This window comes from Monodelphis domestica, chromosome 5 (genome assembly GCF_027887165.1).
Source record: "Monodelphis domestica isolate mMonDom1 chromosome 5, mMonDom1.pri, whole genome shotgun sequence".
Lineage (NCBI taxonomy): Eukaryota > Metazoa > Chordata > Mammalia > Didelphimorphia > Didelphidae > Monodelphis > Monodelphis domestica.
This window is the reverse complement of record NC_077231.1, coordinates 78,735,599-78,761,151: the sequence shown is the minus strand read 5'-3', so window position 1 is coordinate 78,761,151 and position 25,553 is coordinate 78,735,599.

Here is a 25,553-nt window from a genome sequence, read left to right as displayed (position 1 = left end):
AGATGGAAGATGAGGATTTGTAGATATAGCTATAGATAAGAATTTGTAGATATAGATAATCCTATAAGATTAAAACAAGCCAACCACAAGTAGCCAAGCTAAAAGTTCATTTTATGGCAGGCTTTTCCCAGGGACACATTGATTGCATCAGAAGGGGGTAAGCCCAGAACTTGTATGAACTTGTTTTGCAGAACATGCTCCATTCAGTGTGGCTCCCTTCTTCCATTTTCCCAGAGTGGGATGGGGAAGTGATCCTCCTTGTATGAGAGAGACTCTTCTTATTTGACCTGCCTGGCTCAGCTGTTGCTCTGATAGACAAAGGTAGTGGTGGTGGTCAGAGCTGTCCAGCTGAAGGGGACTCAGAGGGAGTTGGAGGTGGGGGGTTGATCGTATACACACCTGAGCATGCGTGTGTCTTCATGAGTAAGGAAAGATATGAGAGCTCTTTGAAAACCCCAAACTGTATTGTTTACAGAAGCACAGAATCTGAGAGCTGGAAGGGGCCTCAGAGGCCATCTGGGTTGGCCATCTAGAGCTAGAATCCTCTGCAGAATCCCTGATCTTGTGGTCTTATAGCCTCTTTGAAAACTCCATTCACCATTTTTTTAAAGTTAAAAAAATTAATGACTAATCATTTATTTTTTCTCTCTTCTACTTTTTCCTCCTACTGAAAAAAGGAAAGAAAAACATAACCCTTATGACATATATGTGTATATATATACATATATATATTCAAACAAAACAAATTCCCATATAAGCCTTATTAAAAAAAATAAAGTATGTCTCACTCTGAATAAGGAATCCACCCCCTCTCTGCCAGGAAGGGGAGAGGTAGCCTTTTTTGTTATCAGTTTTCTAGAATCATTATTAGTCATTACCCTGATCAGAGTTCTTAAGTTCATTTTTGCAAGGTTGACATTGTACAAAATATCTCAAAAATCTTAGGATAGTTTTAAGCTTTAATAATTTCAGAAGTGAGATGGGAGGTCCAAGGTTCAGATCTGTCCTCAAACACTTCCTAGCTGTGTGACCCTGGGCAAGTCACTTAATCCCCATTGCCTAGCTGTTACAGCTCTTCTGAATTGGTTCTCTTGGAACCAAATACCGTATTGATTCTAAGAAGGAAGGTAAGGGTCTGAGAAATAAACAAATAATTCCAGAAGCAATAAAAGTTGCACACTTACAAAAGGAACATTTAAAAAAATAGTTGTTTCAAATTTTAAAATAATCATATTTTTTTCATTAAAGTTCAACATATGCATTATTTTGTTCTATAATTGATTGCACTAGGTGACTTTCAAACTTGACACTCAGCTTCCCCTCAGTGACTAAAAGAATTGCATTTCTAATCCTAACCTTAAAATCACCCCAAAAATGAGGTTTTGATGTATATTTGACAGTATAAAGTGATCCCACAAGAAAAAGTTTAATGGAGGTAGATTAGGTGCCTGGAGAGGTAAGCAAAGGGCTCTTCTTTACCATTAATTCATCTGAGAAATTGCCATCTGGAAACTCGGATATGCAATGCATAATGAGAGGGTGCTCCATCTTGCCAAAATGAAAATATTAGCTTTATTATTCAAAATTCACAAAACTAAATAAGCATTAAAGAAATTTAGATGATTAAAACTTTTAAAAAACCTTTTCAGTTGTTATTTTTTTATATTCTTTTTTTAATATATTCTTTTTTTTTAATTTTGAGATCCAGATTCTCTCTTTCCCTCCAGCCTCTCCCCTACCCACTGAGAAGGCAAATAAAATATCATTTATGTATATGAAATCATGCAAAACACATTTCCATATTAGTCATATTGAAAAAATTTCAGAAAATAAAATTACACTTCAGTTTGCACTCAGAGCTCCTCATTTCTCTCTGGAGGTGGAGAGCATTTTTTTCATCATGAGTTCTTCCGAATTGTCATGGATCAGAATAGCCAATTCTTCCACAGCTGATCATTATTCAACTCTGTTGTTTTGGGGTACAATGATTTCCCTGTTTTTCTCACTTTGCTTTGCAACAGTTCACATTGATCTTGCTATGTATTTTCAGAAACCACCTTCCTTATCATTTCTTATACCAGAATAGTATTCCATCATAATCATAGGCCTCAACTTGTTCAGCCATTCCCCAATTGATGCTCATCCTCTTGACTTCCACTTCTTTGCCTACCATAAAAAGGGCTGCTATAAATAATTTTTAACATATAGGTCCTTTTCCTTTTCCTCTGATCTCTTTTGGGGTACAGACATAGTAGTAGTATTCCTGGATCAAAAAGTATGCACACTTTTATTATCTTTTAGACATGGTTACAAATTGTTCTCCAGATGGTTGGATCAATTCACAACTCCTCCAATAGTTCTTTAATGTAATTATTTTTGCTCATTTCCTCCAGAATTTGTCATTTCTGGTAGATATGAGGTGGTACTTCAGAATAGTTTTTTAATTTGCCTTTCTCTAATCCATAATGATTTAGAGTATTTTTATATGACTGTAGATAGTTTTATTTCTTATTCTGAAAATTTCTTGTTCACATTTTTGGTGATTTATCAATTGGGGAATGGCTATTATTTTTATGAATTTGATTCAGTTCCCTATTGATTTGAGAAATAAAGTCTTTATCAGAGAAATTTGCTGTAAAAATGTTTATATTACTTTGTTGGCTATGATATCTCTTAGCAAAATGTAGTTTTCCTCATTATCTCTTTCAATTAGATCTAATTTTGCTTTTGCTTTGTCTGAGATCAAGATTGCCACCTCTTCCCTTTTCACTTCAGCAAAAGCATAATAGATTTTGATCTAGTCCATCATTACAACTTTGTGTGTGTCTTTCTATCCCTAGTGTGTCTCTTGTACACAACATATTGTTGGATTCTGATTTCCAATCCATTCACAAATCTACTTTTATTTTATGAGTTAGTTCATTCCATTCATATTTGCAGTTATGGTTACTAACTTTACATTTCCCTCCATCCCATCCTCCTCTGTTATTCTTCTCTTTTTATCTTGGCTCTCCTCAAAAGTCTCTCTTGCTTCCAACCACTTGCTCCCCCAAACCATTCTCCCCCTCATTTGTTCCTTCCTACATAACTCTTATCTCCTTCCCCTATCTCAATACTGGAGATTAAAAACTCATGTGGCTATTAAGCCAATTCTGATGAGAATGAGGTTCAAGCATTACTTGCCACTCCCTCATTTCCCTTTCTCCCATACAGACACGTCCTTGTGTATCTCCTTTAGGAGAGAAAATTTGCCCCATTTTACCTGTCCCTTCCCCCTTTCCCATCTCTATCACTCTATTACATTCTTTTTTTTTTGGAGATCATCTCAATATAATCAACTCACACTTATGCCCTCTGACTGTGCTTACTCCTTCTAATTGACCTAATAATTAAGAAGTTCTTAGCAGTTACATGTATCTTCTCATGTAGGAATGTAAATAATTCCATTAGTCTTTTATGATTACCCTCTCATGTTTATCTTTTTATGTTTCTTTTGAGTTTTCTGTTTGAATGTCAAATTTTCTATTTTCCTTTGGTCTTTGAATCAGGAATGCTCAGAAGTCCTCTATTTCATTAAATATTCATTTCCCTCCCTGAAGAATTATGCTCAGCTTTGCTGGGTACGTTATTCTTGGTTGTGATTCTATCGCCTTTGCCTTTCAGAATACTGTATTCTTAGCCATTTACTACTTTTATGTGAAAATTTCTAACTCCTTTGTGATCCTGACTGTGACTCCATGGTATTTGAAGTTTCTTTCTGTAGTCTTGCAATATTTCCTCCTTGATAAGGAAGCTCTGGAATTTGACTATGCTATTCCTGGGAGTTTTTATTTCTGGATTTTTTTCAGGAAGTGATGGGTAGATTTTTTCTATTTCTATTTTACCCTCTGGTTTTCGAATATCATTCTAAATGATATAAATGATATAAAGAAGGAATTCTTTGAAATTTCTTGAAGGATAATGTCTATGTTTTTTCTTTAATCATGGCTTTCAAGTAGTCCAACAATTCTTGAATTATCTCTCCTTTATCTATTTTCAGGTTGATTGTTCTTCCAGTGAAATATTTCTCATTTTATTCTATTTTTTTATTCTTCTGATTTTGTTTTGTTGTTTCTTGAACTTTTATGGAGTTAGATTTCATTTGCCCAATAATATTTTTTAAAGAATTATTTTCTTCAGTAAAATTTTGAACCTCTTTTCTCATTTGGTCAATTTTGCTTTTTTAAAAAGTTATTTTCTTCGGTGAATTTTTGTGCCACTTTTATCATTAAACCAATTTTGTTTTTTAAGTGTTTTTTTGGTATTTGTTGTTCCTCTTTTTTAAGCTAGTAATTCTCCTTTCATAATTTTATTGCATCATTATCATTTCTTTTCCCAATTCTTCCTCTACCATTCATTTCTTTTTTTGAACTCTTCCAGGAATTCTTTTTGGCTTGGATATGCTTAGCATTTTTTCTCTGAGGCTTTGCTTATAGCTATTTTCATATTGTTGTCTTCTTCCAAGTTTACCTATTAGTCTTCCTTTGTGCTTTGGCAGCATTTTATGGTCAAGTTCATTTATTGTTGTTGTTTGCTCATTTCCCCAAGCTATTTCTTCACTATGAATTTTATATTAAAGTTGGGCTATGTTCACCTGGGAGTGGGGAGGCACTTTACCAAGATTTAGCTTTTTTCATTGTGATAGAGACATGAAGAAAGAGAGGTTTTGCAGTTAATTTTTGCAGTTAATTCTCTCAAAAGCTCTATGGCAGAGGTACCCTTTGTAAATGCATCTAGTTTGAATCCAGAAGCTAGTACCTTCCATCAAGCAGTGAGTGTTATAGATACAAAAAATGAAGCTGACATTACTTTTGAACACAAAGATTATCATATTCAAAGTAGTGGAGGTGACATTTCAGTTAAATTTGAATCTGGGGATGGAATGGCAGGCTTAGTAACAACCAAGGATTCAGTTAGTGCCAGCGTTCTAAATGGCAAAGGGGCATCTAGCCAGAGCAACTGCCATGGTTTAGTTTCATGTTCCATTGAAGATTTCATTGGGAATGAATTAAATCAAGAAGAATTAACTGGGTTACATAAGCATGTGGAAGAGGGTAGCAAAGGTATAGACAATAGGTCATTAGTTATGAACACGTTGGCTACTAATCCAGAAACAAATACATGTTGTTGTGGGGGGCAACATGAAGATACACATCCTATTACTGATGGTGCAGGGGGATATGCAGAAGTACAAACCTTATTCACAGAAGACAGTAATAAAATAGAGGGAAAGATTCCTGTCTCTACACAGTCAATTGAGAATGGAGTTAAACATAAACCTCAGACTAGTGGTAGAGTAGGATCTATGATTATTAACAGTGTACAAGATCTGCAAGAAGAAGCTAACCCCATACCATCTAGTTTACCAATTCAAACTGATATTCAAAAGCTTAATAGTGAGGAACATAAAGAAACTGATTTGAGAAACACAGAAGCTGGTGACAAAGGCTTAGATCAAACTACAAAGCCAGAGTTGCCAACATCTGACAAAAGTTTACAAGGCATTGAGCAAAATCCTAAAAGCATAGTGATTGCATTTAGTGACTCTCATTCAGACACTGAATCTGAAGGGATACCAGAAGGTGTAATTATAATGGATGAAGATGATGTAGAACAATTGCCGTATCGGTTTTATAAGCTTTATGAAGAGGTAGAAGAAGAAGGGGATGTGTGGGATGCAAGTGAAAAGATAGAGTACCTGGAACCAGTGCAAACAAACTCATACCAATACAATGATGAGGAATTATTCTTTGGGCACAGAACAAGCTGTATTCCATTGGAGGAAATTTATGCAAGCTTAGGGGTTGATAATGAAGAAGACTTTATAGAGAAGTTGAATTACATGGTGTATAAAGATATAGATTCTGAATGGGTAGGATAATATCAAGAAACACATTGAGAAGTGGAGGAGGGGACATAGATACAAAATTTCATTTCTAGTCTCTAACTTCAAACATAGGACAAGTACCATTCATGCTATAACAGTGAAACCAAGATTAGTTGGAGTTCCATAGGGTATCATTCTGCACAACGCCTTATGTGAATGAAGACTAGTCTTGGGGTAGCATAGTAACAGAGTTATTCCAGCAAAAGAACAAGTAACTCAACAAGAACACTCATAAACTTGTAGCAATATTCCAACTTCATAACTAGGACAGACACAAACATCTAGAGTGCTGGAGAAGCATGGATTCACATTGGTTGAATCTATTGTAACATGACTTTAACAGCAAGATATAGCTGAGAACGAAAAAAAAAAAAGGTTATCCATATCTCTCAACCTTCATCCTGAAACAGTCTATACTGGGGGAAGGAAGGGAGAGAGGGTATACCATGAAGATACTATTTCATAGTTTAGGATATCTCACCAGACATAACAATGTGATCATGTCATCAGTGATGATACATATACAGATGACATCTGAGAAAAAAAAGTCCTAGTCATGAACTGCAACACAAATAGCCCAAGAAGTAAGCAATAAGATGCCTGGTGAATGTAAGCCTACTGAGAACAAAGGAAAGCACTGTAGAATACTGCTACTAGAATTCAAAAGGGAGAGTCCGGCATATGTTAAAATAATGAAAGAATAGCACCCATGAAGATATACAGGCATTAACACAGTAATACAAAAGGAAAAACTTGCATTTGAAAGAGTAGCAGCCACAAAGAAACAAAGCCTCAATGTAAAACATAATATCATCTCTGCCTGACAGTAACAAATCAGAAAGATCTCCAAGTGATACATACAATAACCATTCAAAAACTACATACAGTAACCATATGATAGACCTCCTTGATGAAGAAAAAAAGAAAAATGGAAAACTATACTCTTAGGCATAAGGCATACACCCATGCAAGAAGAAAAACAAAAGTTTGAGGAAATACACAAATGCATTGCTTACCCCCATGCATGAAGAAAGATTGATAAATTCTGCATGCATGAAAATTTCAACTCACTTCCATGCAAAAGTAACTTTTCACTCTTACTTGCACACACATGCATAAATCTCACACACATGCATTGTTCGTGTGTTCCTGGGTTCCTGATTATTGCAGCAGATCCTGATTTGAGGAACACAAGTCTTCAATCAAGTCTGGGCGATGGCGAATGGCATGCAGACTAGATGAAGGATCAGAGTGGAAAGGGAGAGAATTTCTACAAGTAACATGAGTGGACATGGAAGGACTTTGGAACTTTGAAATTTGGAACTTTTGGCCATGAAGGTTATATAAGGAAACGTCGTACATGTGAACATCACATATATTTGCACGCACAGCCTACGTAGCAAAGTAAGATATTCATGGATGGGGTAAGTATACAACACACACAACAACAAATGAACACACTGACAAAACTCTCTGTGGGAAATTCAAACAGATAAAGATTTTCTTTTCTGCATGAGTTTGCACAGAAATCCACAAGAATGTACATATGTCAACTTGTATGGACACATGTAATTTCTAAGTTACTAATGAGCTAACTTTTTAGAGTAAGTTTATTAACAATCTAACTACTAACAATAGTAATAGCTTACTATTACTATAGGTCTAAGGCTTAAGAAAGAGACATAGACGTCTGTAGTATAGACGTTAGAGTGTATTTTGATTGTAGGTTAGCATTTGTTAGTGTTAGGAACATTTTTCTTAGTGATTATATAGATAATCATTAGGAATTAGGATGTTTGCATGTTCAATATGCTAGTGACATTGTGGAGATGATTTGAAGAATTGTTACTTGTTTTGTTATGGAAAACTATGTTCATGTAATTCCCCATCCTAAACCATTTTCCTATGACCCATTCTTAGCATTTAGATAGATAGAACAGCTAAGATGAGCTTAGGAGTTTATTATTTGGGGGGGGGGGTAAGAGTATATTTCAGATAGCAAAGAGTTAAGATAGAATTGTTATTAATAAGGTAAATATCATGAAAACAAAATGCAAGTTGCATTTTATGCCTAAGAAAAGGCGGGGATTGTGATAGAGACATGAAGAGAGAGAGATTTTGCAGGACTTGTGAACCAAGATGCAAGAACCAGGGTTCCTATGGAAAGTTCCCGGTTGTTGGCAGTTGATCTGAAAGCGGGGAGGGGATTTGGTCTCTGACTGGAAGTCACTCTCTCTCCCTGGAGCTTTGAACCTGAAAGACCTTTGTGAGGCTGATTTGGTTTGGGGGGTTTCTCTGGCTCTGAGCAGTGGAAGTTGACACTGAAAAGAGAAACTTGGCTTTTGGGGACTGGGTCTATGTCTCTCTGCCTCTGAGCAGTGGAAGCTGACCAGGGGAGAAGCTTTTGAGTTGGGGTCTATTTGAGAGTTGAGCTGGCCAGGAGAAAACTTAGAGACTTTGAACTTTGTTTTTCTCTGGGGTTGAAGCTGAGAAAGAAGACAGGCCAGGCTGAAGAAGAGATTTTCTTGAAGAAAAAAGATTCAAACAATTGTCCTCCATCTCCCTAACTGTCACAGTTTCACTGTACAGTGTCACTGTAACAGTTTGTGACTGGGATACTTTCTCAAACCCTCCTTTAGATTAGGGAAATCCTCATCCCTCTTACCTCAGTTTCCCATCCTGTTATTCCAATAAAACCCTTGACTTGAAAAAGGAAAGGAAAAGAATATCTTTATACATTACTTAAGTGGGAAGGGAAGGAGCCAAAGGTTTCAAGAAGAACTGGGTGGAGAGGGTTGGAAAAGGGAGGGAGTGAAGTGGGGAGGAGATTAGAAAGATAGATTGATCCATCAGATATTAGTAGGGATCAATAGGCAAAACGCCAGAGCAGACCCCAGGGCATTCCCTTATAAGTTGTTCACCTGTGTACCAGCATCCCTGTGTGGTGGCATCCCTCAGCATTTCTCTGTTCTACCTCCATTACATATAAGCAGCCTCAGGTCCCTATAGCAGCCTCTCTAGTCACAGCCAGCCAGAGAACATCAGTCATTGATGAAGAAACAGGTTCCCCTCAGTTTACCGTCACTATTTCAATTAGTAGTAGTTTCCCTTCAGTTTACTTCTCTATTTCATCATGCTGCTCTTTTCAGAACTAATTCTGAAGGCTACAATTTGTTGGTCTAATGGTTTTTGATCTGTAAGGTTTTGGTTCGAAGGTGGTATTATGTTGGGAGACCCATAATCACTGGTCTCCTATACTGTGCTCTGGGATTTACCCAGGAAGGACCCCAGGTCTCCTGTAACCACAAGAACTAGTGCTTCTTTTGGCCCTAGAACTGTGATCAAGGTCCCTGATTCCTTATGACTAACCATAATTGCTCCTCTCCATTCTAAAACTGTGATCCAGAATTGTTTATGGGCAATAGAGTTGTCAATCAGTGCCAACTTCACCTGATGCCAGAAAAGGAACCCCTGTAATATCTTTCCTACCATTTCTCTGACCTCCTTACTGTCTTTTGACTGAAAGCTCCCAAAGCTGTTGCTGCTGCTTCTATCACAATCACCTCCATGTCCCACACCTGGTACTCTGGGTGTGAACCCGTTCTAGTGCTACAGACTTCTCCTGTGGAATTCCTAAGTTGTCTTAGGCAGGAAAATATCTCCCTCTGACCTGTTGTTGACTCTGCCACTACAAAATTTGATTTGAGGAATTATTTCATTTTTTTCTTTTAAACATTATTTTATTTGGTCATTTTCAAACATTATTCATTAGAAACAAAGATCATTTTCTTCCCCCACCCCCACCCCCAATGGCAATGCGTGATTCCTCTGGGTATCATGTGTCCTTGGTCTGAACTCTTTTCCATGTTGTTGGTATTTGCATAAAGGTGTTCATTTAGAGTCCCTCCTCAATCATGTCCCCTCCACCCCTGTAGTCAAGCTGTTGCCTTTCCTCGGTGTTTTTACTCCCACAGTTTGTCCTCTGCTTGAGAGTAGTGGTTTTTTCTCCTTGATCCCTGCAGATTGTTCAGGGACATTGCATTGCCACTAATGGAGAAGTCCATTACGTTCAATTGTACCACAGAGTATCAGTCTCTGTGTACAATGTTCTCCTGGCTCTGCTCCTTTCACTCTGCATCACTTCCTGGAGGTTGTTCCAGTCTCCATGGAATTCCTCCACTTTATTATTCCTTTTAGCACAATAGTATTCCATTACCAACATATACCACAATTTGTTCAGCCATTCCCCAATTGAAGGGCATCCCCTCATTTTCCAATTTTTGGCCACCACAAAGAGTGCAGCTATGAATATTCTTGTACAAGTCTTTTTCCTTATTATCTCTTTGGGGTACAAACCCAACAGTGCTATGGCTGAATCAAAGGGCAGACAGTCTTTTATCGTCCTTTGGGCATAGTTCCAAACTACCTTCCAGAATGGTTGGATCAATTCACAACTCCACCAGCAATGAATCAATGTCCCTACTTTGCCACATCCCCTCCAGCATTCATTACTTTCCTTTGCTGTCATGTTAACCAATCTGCTAGGTGTGAGGTGATACCTCAGAGTTGTTTTGATTTGCATCTCTCTGATTATAAGAAATGTAGAGCACTTTTTCATGTGCTTATTAATAGTTATGATTTCTTTGACTGAAAACTGCTTGTTCGTGTCCCTTGTCCATTTATCAATTGAAGAATGGCCTGATTTTTTGTACAATTGATTTAGCTCTTTATAAATTTGAGTAATTAGACCTTTGTCAGAGGTTTTTGTTATGAAGATTGTCTCCCAATTTGTTGCTTCCCTTCTAATTTTGGTTACGTTTGGTTTTGCTTGTACAAAACCTTTTTAATTTGATGTAATCAAAATTGTTTATTTTACATTTTGTGACTCTTTCTAAGTCTTGCTTGGTTTTAAAGTCTTTCCCTTCCCAAGGTCTGACATGTATACTATTCTGTGTTCACCTTATTTACTTATAGTTTCCTTCTTTATGTACAAGTCATTCACCCATTCTGAGTTTATCTTGGTGTAGGGTGGGAGGTGTTGATCCAAACCTAATCTCTCCCACACTGTCTTCCAGTTTTCCCAGCAGTTTTTGTCAAATAGTGGATTTTTGTCCCAAAAGCTGGGGTCTTTGGGTTTGTCATAGACTGTCTTGTTGAGGTCAGTTACCCCAAGTCTATTCCACTGATCCTCCTTTCTGTCTCTTAGCCAGTACCAAATTGTTTTGATGACTGCTGCTTTGTAATATAGTTTAAGATCTGGGACTGCAAGGCCACCTTCCTTTGTATTTTTTTCATTATTTCCCTGGATATCCTTGATCCTTTGTTCTTCCAAATGAACTTTGTTATGGTTTTTTTTCTAAATCAGTAAAGAAATTTTTTGGAAGTTCAGTGGGTATTGCACTAAATAGATAAGTTTGGGTAGGATGGTCATTTTTATTATATTGGCTTGTCCTACCCATGAGCACTTAATGTTTTTCCAATTGCTCAAGTCTAGTTTTAGTTGTGTGAAGAGTGTTTTGTAGTTGTGTTCATATAGTTCCTGTGTTTGTCTCAGGAGTTAGATTCCTAGGTATTTTATTTTGTCTAATGTGATTTTGAATGGGGTTTCTCTTTCTAATTCTTGCTGCTGAGCTGTGTTGGAAATATATAGAAATGCTGATGACTTATGAGGGTTTATTTTGTATCCTGCAACTTTGCTAAAGTTGTTAATTATTTCGACTAGCTTTTTGGTTGATTCTCTAGGATTCTTTAAGTAGACCATCATATTATCCACAAAGAGTGATAGCTTGGTCTCCTCATTACCAATTTTAATACCTTCAATTTCTTTTTTTTCTCTAATTGCTACTGCTAGAGTTTCTAGTACAATGTTAAATAATAGAGGTGATAATAGGCATCCTTGTTTCACTCCTGATCTTATTGGGAATTCATCTACTTTATCCCCTTTGTAGATGATGTTGGCTGATGGCTTTAGATAGATACTGCTTATTATTTTTAGGAAAGACCCTTCTATTCCTAAACTTTCTAGTGTTTTCAGTAGGAATGAGTGTTGCATTTTGTCAAAGGTTTTTTCTGCATCTATTGAGATAATCATGTGATTTTTGTTGGTTTGCTTGTTGATATGGTCAATAATGTGGATAGTTTTCCTAATATTGAACCATCCTTGAATTCCTGGTTATAAATCCCACCTGATCATAGTGAAGAACCCTCATGATGACTTGCTGGAGTTTTTTTTTTTTGCTAGTATCCTATTTAAGATTTTTGCGTCTATATTCATTAGGGAGATTGGTCTATAGTTTTCTTTCTCCATTTTTGACCTGCCTGGCTTTGGAATCAGTATCATGTTTGTGTCATAAAAGGAATTTGGTAGAACTCCCTCTTTGCTTATTATGTCAAATAGTTTGTATAGTATTGGGATTAGCTGTTCTTTGAATGTTTGATAGAATTCACTTGTGAATCCATCAGACCCTGGGGATTTTTTTCTTAGGGAGTTCCTTGATGGTCTGTTGGATTTATTTTTCTGATATGGGATTATTTAAGAATTCTATTTCTTCTTCTGTTAGTCTAGGCAATTTATATTTTTGTAAATATTTATCCATATCACCTAGATTGCATTTTATTGCCATAATTGAGCAAAGAAGTTTTTAATGATTGCCTTAATTTCCTCTTCATTGGAGGTAAGGTCCTCCTTTCCATCTATGATACTGTTAATTTGCTTTTCTTCTCTCCTTTTTTAAATTAGATTGACAAGTACTTTGTCTATTTTGTTTGTTTTTTCAAAGTATCAGCTTCTTATTTATTAGTTCAATAGTTCTTTCACTTTCAATTTTATTAATTTCTCCCTTAATTTTTAGGATTTCTAATTTGGTTTTCTTCTGGGGATTTTTAATTTGTTTGCTTTCAAGTTTTTTGATTTGCATGTCCAATTCATTGATCTCTGCCCTCCCTAATTTGTTAATATATGCACTCAGGGACATGCATTTTCCTCTGAGTACTGTTTTGGCTGCATCCCATAAGGTTGGAAAGGATGTCTCACCATTTTCATTTTTTTCAATGAAATTATTAATTGTTTCTATGATTTGTTCTCTAACTAACCAATTTTGGAGCATCATATTATTTAATTTCTAATTGATTTTTGATTTTGCTCTCCATGCACCCTTACTGATCATTATTTTTATTGCCTTATGATCTGAAAAGGTTGCATTAATTATTTCTGCTTTTCTGCATTTGTATTCCATGTTTTTATTACCTAGTGTATGGTCAATCTTTGTGAATGTGCCATGTGCTGCTGAAAAGAAGGTGTATTCCTTTTTGTCCCTATTTATTTTTCTCCATATATCTATTAACTCTAATTTTCCTAGGATTTCATTCACCTCTCTTACCTCTTTTTATTTATATTTTGATTTGATTTATTTAAATTTGATAGTGGTTGGTTCAGATCTCCCACTAGTATAGTTTTATTATCTATTTCCTCCTTCAGTTCTCCTAGTTTCTCCATTAGAAATTTGGGTGCTATACCATTTGGTGCATACATGTTGATTAGTGATATTTCCTCATTGTCTATACTCCATTTTATCAGGATGTATTTACCTTACCTTCCCTATCCCTTTTAATCAGGTATATATTTTGCTTTGGCTTTGTCAGATATCATGATTGCTACTCCTGCCTTCTTTCTGTCAGTTGAAGCCCAATAGGTCTTACTCCAACCTCTAATTCTGACCTTGTGAGTATCTACCCGCCTCATGTGTGTTTCTTGAAGACAACATATGGTAGGGTTTTGGATTCTAATCCACGTTGCTATTCATCTATGTTTTATGGGTGAGTTCATCCCATTCATGTTCAATGTTATGATTGTCATTTGTGAATTCCCCAGCATTTTGATATCCTCCCCTAATTCTGACCTTTCTTCTTTTGCTATAACCTTTTAAACCAGTGGTTTACTTTAAATCAGCCCCCCTATTCCCTTCCCTTGTTATGTTTCCCTTTCTGGCTCCTCCCTTTTTGTTACCTTCCCCCCCTCCTTCACTCCCTTTTTGTACTCCCTCCTTTCCAGCCCCCCTTAGTTTTCCTTCTCCCTTACCCTGTTGGATAAGATAGAATTCAAGATCCCAGTGGATCTAGATGCTCTTCCCTCTCAGAGTTGATTTCACTGAGAGTAATGTTTAAGTAATACCAATTAGCACTCTCTTCCTCTCCTTCTTATAAGAGAATTCTTTCCCTCCCCTTCCCATGTGTACCTTTGTGTGAAAAAGATTATTCTATTTAATTTATTTCTATTTCTTCAAGCATATCTTGGTACCATCATCGATTCCCCTCTCCCTTTTTCTTTCTCCTCCCCCCCATTCTCCATATCATCTTCATGCCCCAATCTTTCCCTATGAGTGATTCTTCTAATTACACTAATAATGCATACAATTTTTGAGAGTTACACATAACATTTTCCCCACATATCACTATATATATTTGATCTAAATGTAGTCTTTATAGAAGAGAGTTTGAATAAAAGAAAAAAAACATTTTTCTCCTTTTTCCTTTCTTTCATATTTACCTTTTCATGTTTCTCTTGCTCTTTGTGTTTGGATGTCAAACTTTCCACTGAGTTCTGGTCTTTTCTTTGCAAATACTTGGAAATCTTCTATTTTGTTGAGTGCCCATACTTTCCCCTGGAAGTATATCATTAGTTTTGATAGATAACTGATTCTTGGTTGAAGACCCAGTTCTCTTGCCTTTCTGAATATCGTGTTCCAGACTTTGCGGTCTCTTAGTGAGTCTGCTGCTAGGTCTTGTGTACACCTTACTGCGGCTCCTCTGTATCTGAAGTTTCTCTTCTTAGCTTCTTGTAAGATTTTCTCCTTAACTTGGAAGCTCTTGAATTTGGCGATTACATTCCTGGGCATTGTCTTTTGGGGATTTAGTATAGAGGGTGTTCTAAACCCTTTCTATTTCTATTTTGCCCCCTTGCTTGAGAACATCAGGGCAATTTTCTTCAATGATTTCTTGTAGTATGGGATCGATATTTTTGTTTATCTCTGATTTTTCAGGTAGACCAATGATTCTCAAGTTGTCTCTCCTTCCTTTGTTTTCCTTTCCTTGTCTGTCACCTTGTCAGTGAGATATTTTATGTTTTCTTCTAATTCATTAATTTTTTGACTTTGCTTTATTAATTCTTGCTGTTTTGCAAGATCATTGTCTTCCAGTTGCTTAATTCTGATCTTTAAGGACTGATTTTGCTTTTCAGTTTGATCTGCCCTTCTGTTTGAAGCTTCCAGCTGTTTCTCCAATTGGGAGTTCTTGTCTGTCAGGCTGATGACCTCTATCTGAATTTTTCCCCATTTTTCTTGCCAGATGGTTTCCACCTTTTGGATAAGCTCCATTTTGAGTTCTTCCAGAGCTTGTGCATAATTTCCATTTGGGGGTGCATGTTTTGATTTTGTTTGAATTTCATACTCTTTTCCCTCTGTAGCCTGGGTTTTCCCTCCATAAAAGTTTTCAATCATTACTTTTCCCCCTTTCTTCTTGGAAGGTTGATCTTGGGCAGTGTGAGTTATCCCTTTGGTGGTTTTCCTTTTCCATTTTAGTCTGAGGTCTGAGTGATATGGGTGTGTTTGGGTGCTTTTGCCTCAGACTGGTTCTTCCCAGCCTCCGCAGTTTGTTAGTGCGCCCGCCCCTGTGGTCTGTGTTCTCTTCTCTCCCATGCACAGGAGTCACCTGTAATACAGTTCTGAGAGGTAATTCCCTGGTAGCCCTTGTCAGTTCCCAAGGACCCTGGCATGCCCCCCCTCACTACAGTGAGGAGCGGATCTTTTGCCTCAGGCAGCTTCTAAAGTCTCCACAGAGTTCACAGTTTGCAAGAGCCCCGCGGTCTGCGCGCTCTCCAGTGTGCAGGGGTCTCCAGTGAAACCGCTCTGAGGGGTAGTTCCCTGGCAGTCCTCATTAGATCCCAAGGATCCTGGTGTGCCCCCCCCCCAGACAGACACATTCCTCACTCACTTGCTGTCTCCAGTGAGCGCACTGGCCCCTACTCTGGTTCTGTAGGTCAGGTAGGGGAGAGTAGCTCAGCTCACGTTTGTGAGTAACCTTTTTCTCCTTCTTATAGTGTGGAAATGCTCAAACCCCATGTACCTTCATTGCTGCAGCCTCCTGGAGAGTCCCTCCGTTATTCCAAGGATAATTTTTATGCTCTTTTGAGGTAGTCTATTTCGTTTGGTGCCGGGGGAGAGGAAGCGATTCGCGTCTAGATTGCAGCCATGTTTACCCAGAAGTCTCAATTATTTCATTTTAAAAGGTATCTATTTATTTTTTAGTTACACATAGAAACAGTTTTGGACAATTGCTTTTTGACATTTTAAGATTCATATTTTCTACCCTTTTTCTCTTTTCTCACTTACCAAGGCAATAAATAGTTTGATTATAGGTTATATTGGGGCTTTTGTGCAACACATATTTCCATATTGCTCATACTTGACAGAAGACGTATATCATGCATACAATAAAAAACTGATGAAGGGAAAAAAGTGCAAGATGGCATGTTTTAATTTGCATTCAGACGCCAATAGTTTCTTTTTTGGCTGTGAATAGCACTTTTCATTATGGGTCCCTTGTGGATATCTTGGGAACTTGTTTTGCTGATAATAATTTTGTCCTTCATGGTTGATTATCATATAGCATTTTTGTTACTGGGTACATTGTTCTCCTGTTTCTGCTCACTTTACTTTCCATCAGATTAAAGCACTATTTTAAAGTTGTTTGGAGGGGAATGCTGGGAGACTTCAACTTAGATTTGGCCTATACTCTACCATCTTGTCTCCAATAGTTAAATTTTCAAATAATCCTTTTTTCTACACATGCCATAGTTATACTTCTGAAGTAATTATGACTTAAAACCACACTGGGACCTGTGGGACAATTTGACACTTGAACTGAGTCTTTTAGTAAAATAGGAATTCTAAGAAAGAGGGCTGAAAACCCTGGGATAAAATCTCTGCTCCACCTAGAAGTCAGAATGGCCAAATCAGACAATTCCTACTCCTCTCTCATAACCAAGCAAGAAGATTATTACCATCTTTCAGTGTAAGTCATCCTGGCTGGAAGTCTCCAGTATTGACATTAAAAGTAAAACCACTTCAGGAATCTACTGGGGGTGGGAGTTAGAAGGATGCGAACCCAGGAGAAGATAATTTGGTATATAGTGGTAGTCTCTCGGTGACCGAGAATGACTATTGTCTTTGTGCAGTTTCATCTACGGTGTACCCTCATGTGGCTTTGGAGTCCAAAGGCTGAGGCACAGAGTTTGTGGCACTTGGGGCCTGGGATGCCAGTTGTTACAGGAGGTGCGGGTGTGGCCTGGTGCCGGCGTTCACGTGCAGCGGCAAGACGTCGATGTCACTCATCTTCAAAGGTGGCGGCGGCATGGTTGACGTGGGTTCGCCAGCTGCTTCTGTCAGAGGCAGCGAGTTCTAGTTGCTTTGGTGTAATGCCAGCCCACTTCAAGTTGGACTTTAGCTGGTCCTTGAATCTTTTCTTTGGTCGTTTCCTGAGTCCAGCTGACAGTTCACCATATAATACCTGTCTTGGCATTCGCTGTCGGTTCATGTGGATGACGTGTCCAGACCATCGTAGCTGGCTTTTGAGGACCATGACTTCGATGCTGGTGGAATTGGCTCTGTCGAGGACTTCCTGATTGGTGATTCAGTCCTGCCATTGGATCCTCATGATTGACCGGAGGGAGCGTTGGTGGAATTGCTCCAGCTGTTTCATGTGCTTCTGGTACAGTGTCCATGTCTCGCAACCATACAGGAGCGAGCTGAGGACCACTGCGTTGTACACTTTGAGCTTCGACGCAGTGCTTACATCTCTGTGTTGGAGGACTTTGCAGCGCAGCCACCCAAGTGCCTGGCTGGCCTTTTGGATCCTTGCATTGATCTCATGGTCTAGGGACCCATCGTCAAATAGTGAGCCATCCAGTTGGTATTTGATGTAGATGCCCAGGTCTAGATCCATCACAGCATGTCTTAATACTTGGGTGAAAAATAGGTTGAATAGTACCGGAGCGAGGACACAGCCTTGTTTCACACCATTGGAGATGTTGAAGCGATCGGGAGTCTCTCCACCAGATAGGACTTCCCCTGTCATGTCGACATGAAAGAGCTAGATCAGTTGGTCAAAAGAAGGCAATCCAGATTCAGTGGACTTTTTTTTTCATCTTTTTCATGCTTTACAATTTTATAATTCAGATTGTGGCTGCCATTGCATTTTATTTGATAAGAAATACATTAGCATCCAGGATTCTGCTCTGGTCAGACCACATCTGTACATCTGAATTCCATTGTTGGAACCCATATTTAAGGAAAGTGCCACATATAGGAAGTACATTGATGGTTACAGGATATGAGCAGGCAAATCTCAAAGGAAGAGACTGGAGCTATGAATAATCATATGGGGGAAATACTCTAAATCACTAATAATTAGAGAAATGCAAATTCAAGTATCTCCATATAAAGGTTTCACTTCATGCCTCACACATTGGCACAAATAATAAAAAGGGAAAACGGCAATTTTACGAGCAGCTGTAGGAAGATGGGTACATCAATATGCTGTTTATGGAACTGTGTATTGGTCTATCCATTCTAGAAAGACATTTGGAACTCTGCCCCCAAAGTCACTAAACTGTGCATATCCTGTGACCCAGTGATGGCCATATTAGGCCTAGATCCAAAAGAAATCAGAGAAAGAGGAAAAAGACCCATATGTACCAAAATATTTATAGCAGCTCTTTTTGTTGAAGCAACGATCTAGAAGTTGTGAAGATTAAATTAAATCTCTCCCCTGGTTGTGAAATTGAAATTAATTAACTCTGTCCTGATTGTGAAGATTAAATTGTAACCCCTGCTCTAAATGAACATTCTAGTGCAAACAACAACTTGGAAATAGGTTCTGATCAAGGACACAAGTAATACCCAATGAAATTGCCCGTGGGCTGTGGGAAGGGTGGGTGGAGGGGAGGGAGGGAAACAATGTGATTATTGAAACCAAGGAATAATGTTCTAAATTGACTAAATAAACTAATTCAAATGGGAAAAAATAAATTGTAACCCCTGCCTATTTTTAGATTTAATCACCAAAGGTGTAAACACCCCATTCACACTTGAGTGGAGGAGGTCTGTGACCCAGTGTGCAATAGTGGGTGATGAATCACAATTAAACTAACTGCCTCTGAGCAGTCTTAAAGCAAAGCTTCAACTGTGATTGGTAGACATAAAATTAGGGGAAGTAAGTGATACAAAATAAAGTATCTTTAAAAGGGAGTTACAACTTCCTGAGTCAGTTATACTTGGAGTTCTACTTGGAGTGGAGGCTGAAAAAGAATCTCCTGACTGGACCTGAGACCCTGTTCCTGGTGAGATGGTCCTTAAGTCTCTTCCTTTGGATTGACACATGGTGAGTGAAAAGTTGACTCTTAACTTAACTGCTGGATTTCTCTGAAGAGACTAGCCTCAGGAGAGATCTATCCAAGACTTCCCCCAGTCCCTGGCTCTGTTGAGGCCAGCTAAGGACTAACTCTCCCTGCCCAGGTTGAGCCAGGGGCCGGGAGTAAATTACTTAGTGCTCAGGCTAGATATCTTACCCTATTCTCTCTCTGATTTCCTTCTTCATTCTTTCCATATTTTGTAAATAAATTGTAAATAAATCGCTTTGGAACTAATATAAGTTCCTGGCAACCCTATTCTTAAATAATCTAGCCCAACCTTTTTATATAAATAAACCTCTTTTTCCCCTTACAAAACTAAGAGTATCACACTAACTGAGTAATGACTAAACACATCATGGCATAAGAATATAGAGGAATATAATTGGGCTGTAAGAGATGAGAAGGGACAATGGCTGCCCTATGGATCAACTCACCAACCCTAGACATTCTCTCCCCTGACCCCTGCTCCAGGCTTGCAGATTTAAGAGTTGGAAGTAAACTTTGAGACCATTAAGTTCAAGCTATTTATTTACAGATGAAGAAACTGAGACAGAAAGAAGTCATTTGTCTGACTTCCTCATTTTATAAAATAATTTAAGACCCAGAAAGGTCGTAGGTTCATAACATTATAGATTTAGAGTTTAAAGGGATTTTAGACTTGATCAAGTTCACACACACACACTCATTTATAGAAGAGTAAACTGAGGCAAAGACAAACTTTCTTGCCAAAGGGCATATAACTAATAAGGCCAAATTTGTGCATGTGTGCATGTGCACACACACACACACACACACACACACACACATCTGTGAGTCCAGTCTTGACCTCAGATCTTCCTAATTCCAAGTATAGAGCTCTATCTACTATATCATACTGCCTCTCAAAAAAATGAACTCAGCTACCTCATTTTATAGATGAAGGAACTGAGTCCCAAAGAAATTGGGTCACTTGTTCAGAGTTACATAGCTAGTAATTGTCTAAGGTTAAGTGATCTGCTTATGCTCACTCAAGTAATAAGTTATAAAGCCACCACTTGTGCCCAGATCCTCTGTCCAAACCAGTGCCCTTTCTCTTGTGTACTATCATTACAATCATTCTTTGGATGTTGTTTTGTGGACTTTCTTCTCTTCTGGGACATGATCCAGTGTTGGTTTCCTCACCATTTTGACTTCTATCACATTTTCCCACTCATTAGTTCTTAGGGCTATTGCAGCAGTCTTCCTACCACCTGGCAAGAGGATGAGAGCAGTGGAAATTGGGAGGAAATGAGTTTAGTAAAAGAAGAAGCAAAAGAGGGTAAAACAGAAATAAGTCTCTTGATTTTCATGAGTTGCTATTATGTGCCTGTTTTTCCTATCAGCCTAAGCTGCTGTTCCCCTCTCAGTTTCAGGTTTCTTATTCTGGGGATGGGCTATGGATAGGAATGAAGGGAGCAGAATTAGTGCCCCCCATTTATTTTCTCCTTTACATACTGGCCCCACTATAGTATAGTGAATATTTTTCTTGTTTTTAAGTCATTACAGTCTTGTCTGACTCTTTGTGACCCCATTTGGCATTTTCTTGGCAAAGATTCTGTAATGGTTTCACATTTCCTTCTCCAGTTCATTTTATGGTTGAGGAAACTGAGGCAAAGAGGATTAAGTGACTTGCCCAGGGTCACATAAAGAGTAAGTCAATAGAGAGCTTTAGATTGAAAGTCAGAAAGACCCTGCCATAGACACATGTCACTCAATGTCTCACTTCATCTATAAAATGAGCAGGCTGGACGTGATGCCCTCTCTCAAGCTCTTTACAACTCTTGGTCTCTGTTCCTTTGATCACAAGCTAGCTAGAAGCAGGGTCATTTTGGAGAAGAACAATCAGTCACTTTCAACCTGAGATTACTCAGAAAAGTAATCTGACTCTGAGAAAGTACTTCTGGATCTTTTATCTGCTGATGGACACACAGATCAGATGGTTCGTGAAGCCTTTCTCATTCCTTCTTTTTTTTTTCAGTTTTCTTTTTTTTTATTTGTTTTTTTTTTTAAATATTATTTTATTTGGTCGTTTTCATACATTATTCACTGGAAACAAAGATTGTTTTCTTTTCCTCCCTTCCCCTCCCCCCCCCACCTTTCCCTCTCCCATAGCCGACGAATGATTCCACTGGTTGTCACATGTGTTCTTTACTCGAACCCATTTCCCTGTTGTTGGAGTTTGCATTATAGTGTTCATTTAGAGTCTCTCCTCAGTCTTATCTCCTCCAACCCTGTAGTCAAGCAGTTGCTTTTCAGCGGTGTTTTTACTCCCACAGTTTATCCTCTGCTTGTGGGTAGTATTTTTTTTTAGATCCCTGCAGATTGTTCAGGGATTGCATTGATACTAATGGAGAAGTCCATCACCTTCGATTGTACCACAATGTATCAGTCTCTGTGTACAGTGTTTTCCTGGTTCTGCTCCTCTCGCTCTGCATTACTTCCTGGAGGTTGTTCCAGTCTCCATGGAACTTCTCCACTTTATTATTCCTTTTAGCACAATAGTATTCCATCACCAACATATACCACAATTTGTTCAGCCATTCCCCAATTGAAGGGCATCCCCTCATTTTCCAATTTTTGGCCACCACAAAGAGCGCAGCTATGAATATTTTTGTACAAGTCTTTTTGTCCATTATCTCTTTGGGGTACAAGCCCAGCAGTGCTATGGCTGGATCAAAGGGCAGACAGTCTTTTATCGCCCTTTGGACATAGTTCCAAATTGCCCTCCAGAATGGTTGGATCAATTCACAACTCCACCAGCAATGAATCAATGTCCCCACTTTGCCACATCCCCTCCAGCATTCATTACTTTGCATAGCTGTCATGTTAGCCAATCTGCTAGGTGTGAGATGATACCTCAGAGTTGTTTTGATTTGCATCTCTCTGATTATAAGAGATGTGGAGCACTTTTTCATGTGCTTATTAATAGTTTTGATTTCTTTGGCTGAGAATTGCCTGTTCATGTCCCTTGCCCATTTGTCAATTGGAGAATGGCTTGATTTTTTGTACAATTGATTTAGTTCTTTATAAATTTTAGTAATTAAACCCTTGTCAGAGGTTTTTATGAAGATTGTTTCCCAATTTGTTGCTACCCTTCTGATTTTGGTTACATTGGTTTTGTTTGTACAAAACCTTTTTAATTTGATGTAATCCAGATTATTTATTTTGCATTTTGTAACTCTTTCTAATTCTTGCTTGGTTTTGAAGTATTTCCCTTCCCAAAGGTCTGACATGTATACTATTCTGTGTTCGCCTAATTTTCTTATAGTTTCCTTCTTTATGTTCAAGTCATTCATCCATTTTGAATTTATCTTGGTGTAGGGTGTGAGGTGTTGATCTAAGCCTGATCTTTCCCACACTGTCCTCCAATTTTCCCAACAGTTTTTATGAAATAGTGGATTTTTGTCCCAAAAGCTGGGATCTTTGGGTTTGTCATATACTGTCTTGCTGAGGTTGCTTGCCCCCAGTCTATTCCACTGATCCTCCTTTCTGTCTCTTAGCCAGTACCAAATTGTTTTGATGACCGCTGCTTTATAATATAGTCTGAGATCTGGGACTGCAAGACCCCCTTCCTTTGTGTTTTTTTTCATTAATTCCCTGGATATCCTTGATCTTTTGTTCTTCCAAATGAACTTTGTTATGTTTTTTTCTAAATCAGTAAAAAAAATTTTTGGAAGTTCCATGGGTATGGCACTAAATAGATAGATGAGTTTGGGTAGGATGGTCATTTTTATTATATTGGCTCGTCCTACCCATGAGCAGTTAATGTTCTTCCAATTGTTCAAGTCTAGTTTTAGTTGTGTGGAAAGTGTTTTGTAGTTGTGTTCATATAGATCCTGTGTTTGTCTCGGGAGATAGATTCCTAAGTATTTTATTTTGTCTAATGTGATTTTGAATGGGGTTTCTCTTTCTAATTCTTGCTGCTGAGCTGTGTTGGAATTATATAGAAATGCTGATGACTTATGTGGGTTTATTTTGTATCCTGCAACTTTGCTAAAGTTGTTGATTATTTCAATTAGCTTTTTGGTTGAGTCTCTAGGATTCTTTAAGTAGACCATCATGTCATCTGCAAAGAGTGATAATTTGGTCTCCTCCTTGCCTATTTTGATGCCTTCAATTTCTTTTTCTTCTCTAATTGCTACTGCTAGTGTTTCTAATACAATGTCAAATAATAGAGGTGATAATGGGCATCCTTGTTTCACTCCTGATCTTAATGGGAATGGGTTTAGTTTATCCCCATTGCAGATGATATTAGCTGATGGTTTTAGATATATACTGTTTATTATTTTTAGGAATGACCCTTCTATTCCTATGCTTTCTAGTGTTTTTAGTAGGAATGGGTGTTGTATTTTATCAAAGGCTTTTTCTGCATCTATTGAGATAATCATGTGATTCTTGTTTTTTTGCTTGTTGATGTGGTCAATTATGTGGATAGTTTTCCTAATGTTGAACCAGCCCTGCATCCCTGGTATGAATCCTACTTGATCATGGTGGATGACCCTTCTAATCACTTGCTGGAGTCTTTTTGCTAGTATCCTATTTAAGATTTTTGCATCTATATTCATTAGGGAGATTGGCCTATAGTTTTCTTTCTCTGTTTTTGGCCTGCCTGGCTTTGGAATTAGTACCATGCTTGTGTCATAAAAGGAGTTTGGTAGGACTCCCTCTTTGCTTATTATGTCAAATAGTTTGTGTAATATTGGGGTTAACTGTTCTCTGAATGTTTGATAGAATTCACTGGTGAATCCATCAGGCCCTGGGGATTTTTTCTTAGGCAGTTCTTTGATGGCTTGATGGATTTCAATTTCTGATATGGGATTATTTAAGAAAACTATTTCTTCTTCTGTTAGTCTAGGCAATTTATATTTTTGTAAATATTCATCCATATCACCTAGGTTGGTATATTTATTGCCATATAGTTGGGCAAAGTAGTTTTTAATGATTGCCTTAATTTCCTCTTCATTTGAGGTGAGATCCCCCTTTTCATCCTTGATGCTATTAATTTGCCTTTCTTCTTTCCTTTTTTTAATTAAATTAACCAGTACTTTGTCTATTTTGTCTGTTTTTTCAAAGTACCAGCTTCTAGTCTTGTTTATTAGCTCAATAGTTCTGTCACTTTCTATTTTATTAATTTCTCCCTTAATTTTTAGGATCTCTAGTATGGTTTTCTTCTGGGGGTTTTTAATTTGTTCATTCTCAAGTTTTTTGATTTGCATTTCCAATTCCTTGGTCTCTGTCCTCCCTAATTTGTTAATATATGCACTCAGGGATATGAATTTTCCTCTAAGTACTGCCTTGGCTGCATCCCATAAGGTTTGAAAGGATGTTTCGCCGTTGTCATTTTCTTCAACGAAATTGTTAATTGTTTCTATGATTTCTTCTCTAACTATCCGATTTTGGAGTATCATGTTATTTAATTTCCAATTAATTTTTGATTTGGGTCTCCATGTACCCTTGCCGATCAATATTTTAATTGCCTTGTGATCTGAAAAGGCTGCAGTTAATATTTCTGCTTTTCTGCATTTAAGTGCCATATTTCTATGACCTAGTGTATGATCTATTTTTGTGAATGTGCCATGTGGTGCTGAAAAGAAGGTGTATTCTTTTTTGTCCCTATTTATTTTTCTCCATATGTCTATTAATTCTAATTTTTCTAAGATTTCATTCACCTCTTTTACCTCATTCTTATTTATTTTTTGATTTGATTTATCTAAATTTGATAGTGGTTGGTTCAAGTCTCCCACTAATATGGTTTTACTGTCTAATTCCTCCTTCAATTCTCCTAGTTTCTCTACTAAAAATTTGGATGCTATACCATTTGGTGCATACATGTTGATTAGTGATATTTCCTCATTGTCTATATTTCCTTTTAGCAGAATATATTTACCTTCCCTGTCCCTTTTGATCAGGTCTATTTGTACTTTGGCTTTGTCAGATATCATGATTGCAACTCCTGCCTTCTTTCTATCGGTTGAGGCCCAAAAGGTCTTACTCCAACCTTTAATTCTAACCTTGTGAGTGTCAACCCGTCTCATATGTGTTTCTTGAAGACAACATATGGTAGGGTTTTGTGTTCTAATCCAATCTGCTATTTGTCTGCATTTTATGGGTGAGTTCATCCCATTCACGTTCAAAGTTATGATT